Source organism: Natator depressus, chromosome 17 (assembly GCF_965152275.1).
Source record: "Natator depressus isolate rNatDep1 chromosome 17, rNatDep2.hap1, whole genome shotgun sequence".
In the NCBI taxonomy this organism is placed as follows: domain Eukaryota; kingdom Metazoa; phylum Chordata; order Testudines; family Cheloniidae; genus Natator; species Natator depressus.
In genome coordinates, this window is record NC_134250.1 from 2183258 (window position 1) to 2190049 (window position 6792).

Sequence of the window (6792 nt, forward strand, 5' to 3'; positions counted from 1 at the left end):
AACCTCCCAAGTGTGATGCTGTGGCCAAAAGAGCTAATGTGACCCTTGGACGCATAAATGGGGAAATCGCAAGTAGGAGTAGATAAGTTATTTTACCTTTGGCACAGATGCAGCCACTACTGGGATACTTTGCCCAGTTCTGGTGTCCACCATTCAAGGATGGTGATAAATTGGAGAGGGTTCAGAGAGGAGCCATGAGCATGATTAAAAGGATTAGAAAACATGCCTTCGAGCAAGACTCAAAGAGCTCAAGCTATTTAACTTAAAGAGAAGGTTTGGGGGTGACTTGACCACAGTCTGTAAGTACTGATATGGGGAACAAATATTTGATAGTGGGCTCTGCAAGCTAGCAAAGATAGGTATAACACGATCCAATGGCTGGAAGTTGAAGCAAGAAATTCAGACTGGAAATAAGGTGAAGATTTTTAACAGTGAGAGGAATTACCCATTAGAACAATTTAGCAAGGTGGAGTCCCCATCACAAAACAATTTTTAAATCAAGACTGGATGTTTTTCTAAAAGCTCTAGGAATTATGTTGGGGACATTCTCTGGCTTTTGCTATACAGGAAGGCAGATGGGATGATCACGGTGGTCCCTTCTGGCCTTGGAATCTATGAATCAATATTATTCGGGTAGCTGCTGCATACACTTGCACTAACCCACCAGGGCTGCTCTGTAATGACAACTCGATACTCTGTTCTCTGCTTACATCCACAGACCCACTTATCTTCGTGCCGAGGGCTCTCTCTAATAAAGTGTGATCAACATTTGTACAACGCTGCATTTTGTCATTGCCTGATTACTTGAGTTTTACTCTTGTGCATGATGTTATCAGGCAATGACAAAATGCAGCGTTGTACAAATGTTGATCACACTTTATTAGAGAGAGCCCTCGGCACGAAGATAAGTGGGTCTATGGATGTAAGCAGCACCAGAATTTTTTTTAAAGGACCCTTGTGAGAGAGAGAGAGAATGAGAAAGAAACACAGACACCTACAAATTTTAAAATTTTTATTCAACAATTTACATCACTTATTGTCTGTCAATGTATTTGATCTACATAATTTTCTGTTTTCTTCCTGATAAAGTAGTAAATTTGGGTAACTTTTGAAGACCAGTTGGTGCAATATAGAATAAATGAAACTAAGGTAACTCTTTAAACATTTAAAGTGGGGAGTACGACATCTTCAGTAAAGATCTATTCTGCCATTACAGCTCATGGACAGTATCTATCCTTACGTTCCATGACATCACTCTGTAACATACAAGGCTGCAACAGCCTGCACTAGATACAGCTACAGCAGGTTTTACGTATTACACTAAATGCTCTAGCCACCCCTCCCACAATCTGGAAAATGTCTACATCTGTAAATGGGTACACAATATTTTAGCCTATTTCAAATTATTGGGAAGGGGACAAGAAAACAACTACCTTTAACATTGTGTGTGGTAGTACATAGCTACCCCACCAGTAACAGAGAGGGGCTATCCCGCTCAGACATGAAGAGGTAATTCAGCTCCTGAGCAGGTAAGACACAGGATCTGCTGTGATTTTAAAATACATACCAGGAAACTGAAGAGAAATGAGAACTATTGGCAGATATACGAGCACAGGCAGTTATCCATGCAAGACACCGCCTTCTGTGCTCCTGCCGTTCTGCCATGAGAGACCACGTGTATGAGCCCAACTTTCTGGGTCTGTAGTATGCAGTTGAGTTTCAAAGTGCCATTAACACTGAAATAGTCAGAAGGGATTGTGGTTTTATTTTCCCCTAAGTAAACATGTTGAGAGCCTCCAAGCCACTTGGTGCCCGAGCCACTGAAGGCAGTAAGTACACGTGTGACAGATAGAAAAGCAACCCTGTTCTGTACGGAAAAAGCTCCTGTAAAATAAGTACGAATTTCAGCCACAGCTAAGGGAGCACATGGAAGAAAGCTGTTTGGGATAAGTCTCTAACATGAAATCCAGCCACTCCTACACAGCAAGGGCCTGGGCGAGATCACAGAAAAGTTTTCAAGGATGGTTCAGTCAAACCAACGTAGCGCAGCCACACATCTGCATAAACAAAAGTAAAGACACAGGGCAAAAATCTTGGCTTCCTGGAGATTAAAGGGATTTTTGCCATCAGCTTCAACGTGGCCAATATGTCACCCATTTAGTGCACGCCTACCGCGGCAATTAAACCAGCTGAGCGTGTCTCTTGCCTTGCACTATGGGCAAAGACTAAATGAGTTTTTTAAGCTGTTTTCCCTCTACACCGTTTACAATTAGTCCACCCCACACTTGCCTAAGCAAAGGGGTTCTCTGTTAAACTAGTGTCAAGGTAACATCCCATAATCAGGGCTGTCCTTTCAAATAGGATTGAAAAGCAGCGAGTGTAAACAGATCAGCCTTCCCCCTCACTGCAACTTCTCAGCTAGTCTGGAGGTAACACCTCCAGTCACGTCCTTAACAACAGAAAGGACACAGTCACTCAATGATATCAAGGGATATATCCAGAAAACTGACACCACACCCTTCTCCCTCTTACTTAAATCTCTAAATTAGGCTTTTAAACAAACAAACAAACAAACAACAAACACCTCAGGCTACTAAAAGCAATACCAGTTTTCTGTTAGTTGACTGACAGCACAAAACTGCCATCTTATGTCACACCCTCAGATGGTAAAGCTAACGTATGCAATGACAGCACAGGAATGCAAACAAGAACAGATAAGTCACTTCTGGTAATGAGACACAAATTAAACTTTCAAAACATGTGCATAGCTTTATTCATCTGCTTAGGACTAACCTTTTCATGGAGCTTCAGTGAAACCCGAGTGTGCAAAATGCATTTCTAAAAAGTAATGCAAGCAAGCTTTCACATTTACAGTGGCAGAAATACAGAGAGGCTTAAAACAGAAAAAAAAACACTTTAGGGAGACTGAATCTAGAGATGCAGAAATGAAAAAAACAATAATTGCACAGTTTAATAGTCTGAGTCAATGGTGGCAAACAAGCATTTTTTTTTTTTTTTTTTTTTAAAAAGCAAGGTGCATTTTCTTTTTTCCTTTACAAAACTCAAGGGGGGGGGGGAGAGAGAAACAGGAGGAAAATCCAGCCCAGTAAATGGAATTTTCAGCCTCTGCAGAAAACCTGAATTCCAGAGTGGAGCTGATTCCAGACCTTCCACAGTTCTGTAGACAAAGCATTACACCACCTTCTTTTGCTAATAGGGGGAGAACAGCAAGCCAAGTTTCCTTTAAACACACACAAATATGAGTCACGTTCATACAGGAAAGGTGCCATATCATAGGATTTGAGTTTTTCCCGCAAGCCTGTAAAACAGCCACTATTCAGAGTCAATTTAAGATTATGCCCTCATTTTGACAGCTGATCCAGCTGGTTACTGAGAACTATAGCCAATCCCAGACTGTAGAAGGGTGAGTTCGTTATGCCATACAAGGGGGTGAGAAGTCCAGAATTACCAATGCAAAGCTCCACAACAACTGACTGGTGAGTTTGACCATTTGAATTTTTTTAAAATTAAACAGGCATGCAAGGCACGTTATATTAAAAAAAAAAAAAAGCAAACACCAGTCAACAAAAAAACACAGTGCTGACAAGTTAATGATGGCAGAAAACTCTGCTCTATATTTACCTACCATATTGCAGTTTGATTTATGTTTCAGAAGCATGATCACATACAATTTCAGACCTCTCAATTCTTCCCTCACCCTCCAAAAATATTTCTACCCCCTTTAAAAAAAAAGTTTTCTACACACAGAAAGATCAAGTAAATTTGTTCCTCCAGCAATCTCTCACTTAACAGCATGCAAGCTCTCCCGTCGAACAGGAGAGCACAGCTCGTGAGTGATCTGGCTGAGAACTACAAAGGTGAATAGCTCTGGTACTTCTATGCCAAATGAGCCAGTGCCATTATACCAGAGACGCTCCCCTTCTCGCTAACCTGTATGCCTTCATTTATTTGTAATCATTCACATGTTTGTTCTGTAGCTAAACAAAGCAGAGAGACCAGTCTCGAGGGCTCTCTGCACTAGTGGAGCATGGGAAAAGACAGCTAACCTCAGACGCCAGCTGGGCTCCCCCATCAGCCTGAGAGCAGCGGGAGAAGACACCAGGCAAAATTAAGCGTGTTTCACAACTTTGGGAAAGCAGAATCCTTGCCATAAATTTCACATTGAGATTAAGCATTAAAAAGGTTATTTTCAGAGATCAGCATTTTCCTTCCAAAGATCTACATGGCTAAAAAACAGAATATATAACAACTCGGACAGAATATGCTTCAGCTAGATTTCTTTGACCTAGGGTTATTTTTAGCTGCATTCCCTGTTCCAGCCAAAAAGGAAGAGAAAGTGCCATCTCAGGCATTTGCACCACCTTTCCAATAGCAGCCTGAGAGAGGGATGATACACAGTGTTCTTTGAAGTTGTTTTCTTTTGCTTGCATTGCATAGTAATTCTCATAGATGGTTCAGCACCAAAATCAGTTACGCTCATCTTCCAAACCGTTATTTCAGTTTCTAGGTTACCTTCAGAATTAGTGGCTGTGTTACAGGAGGGGGTCAAATCGTCCTTAGAAGAACTATATGGTCATGTAAAAAAGTGCATCACATTCTTGATTTTCAGAGTTACTGATAGCAGCAGTAGCATTAATCCAAGACGTGAACAATTGTAGATTCATTCCTAAATGCAACACTTAATGAAATGTCTTCAAGGTCATAAGAAAGTCCTTCTCAAAAGGATAAATGAAAATTTGACTAACAGACCCAAAAGGGATAAAACCAAACTAAAGAGGCATATTCTTATTTACATATTAAAACAAAAACATCCTTGTTAAAATACTGAATCTTTAACACACCTAAGCAAAAAAATATGTATTTTAGGAATAAAGCAGAACCTCCTAAAGCAGTAGCCATTTTTGGGAATCCTTATTTAGCACCTAAGGAGACTGTGCGGGAAGCAGACCGTTTTTAAGAAAAACTGCAAGTTTGACATTTGCTGAACGTTCATATGTTCGCAGTGTATAATTTTCATACCACAGAAAGAAAGAAATGGATTTTTTTTTTTTAAAGAAGCTACTAAACCCATTAATAAGGCTGTAGAAAAGGGATACTGCTATGTTACAAAATGGCTTTAGAACCCTGGACACACGTGAAGTTTTCTGATTAACAGTCAATGATAAATACAACTCCGTATCCCCCAGTGAATGCGAAGCTATGACTTCTGTTCCTTTAATGAGACTTCCATTTCACAACAGCAAGCCAACACTCCTAGCAGTGATTCACTGGGGAATTGTTACACTCCGAACACAAGGTCACTCGCAATGCACTGCAGAGTTGCAATACAACACTCCTGCGCGGTCTCAGACATCCACTAGTCTCTCGTGTCATGGTGCTAAGTTACACAACTTTGAGGACTTTAGGCGGGCTATAAGGAAGCCAGCTTTACCCTGGGTGGTGTAATACAAATTGGGCACATTTTTGAAGCTGTGTAATGCAGTGTGTCTGTAGAGGAGCCGGAGATCTTCCAATCCCTTGCATCAGTCCAGATTCATGGTTCTCAACTGCTTTTACTTTTTTCCATGGGTAGGCATACTTCCATTAACCCTATGGTGCCAAAAGCCAGGATTTCTATCCACTCACCCACCATTCCCTGCTTCAGCCACGTCACACTTGGTTTAGCAAAGATCTTGCAACCAGCAAGCGAATCTTGCCTTGTGCACCTGAAAAACTCTTGTAGCAGCTTGAATCATATTTAGCCTTGCTCTCTCCTCTCCTAACCCCGCTCACCTCCTCCTTTGTACACAGCCTCGATAATGAAAACAAACACTAAACACGTACAAAACCATCCGAGTGATAGGATTACTGAAAGCACCAGACACTGGAGCAAGTTCTTGAAAATGCTATTATCAGAAAGAGCAAGACCTTAACACACGGAGACACTATTAGCCACGTACAAGTTGTCCTGCAATAATTATGCATGTAACAACTTTCTGCCATGCTACCATCAAGAAATGTTTCTACCACCACCACCACCACCTGTTAGCAGCTGTTTATGAGGAAGGTGTATTTGCATCAAAATCATGGTCTTTGAAAGGAGTGGTAGAAAAACAATAATTGCCTATGAAAGTTAGAGAGGACAATTTCCATCTCTCTGAAGTTATTTTATCAAAGCAGAAAGTGATTTTGTTTTTGATTGAAATAGCCTGCTCTCTCCAGTCCCCTCCCCCAGCCATTGAGTACATAAGAGTTACAAATTTAACACCAAAATGGCTTTTCCATATTGAAAAGAAGTTTGCAGCAATTAAAGAAGGCAAACAGTCAGATTTATGGTTCACAATGGGTTAGTGACAAGAACTCTGCCTGGCCTTGCCAAAACCAGAAGCCATCTACACTACACAGGTAGTTCTCAAAGGTGAATGCCCGATCTGCCAGGCAACTGGCTTCTGCAGCTATAATGAGGATCCCCAAATGACTGAGCTGGGATTTTTTTTTTCCCCCTTAAATCAAAAAGAAATCAAAAACTTGAGATTAACCGCAGCCCTGCCAGTCTGATGGGATACCAAATGAGGAGAGCAGAGAGACCAATGCTGTCTCAATGAAAGGACAGCAATCTCCATCACGGGCGGGGGGGGAGCACAGGGCAACTGTTAAGCCATTCCTTGGAGTGGACAAAAACACACCTCAGTCCACCAAAGAGAAACGGCCATGTATTTATTTTGGTACACATTCAGGTTTCATTTGTGCAAGACACATTACAGCTAATACCCCAACGAAACCTGCCACTAG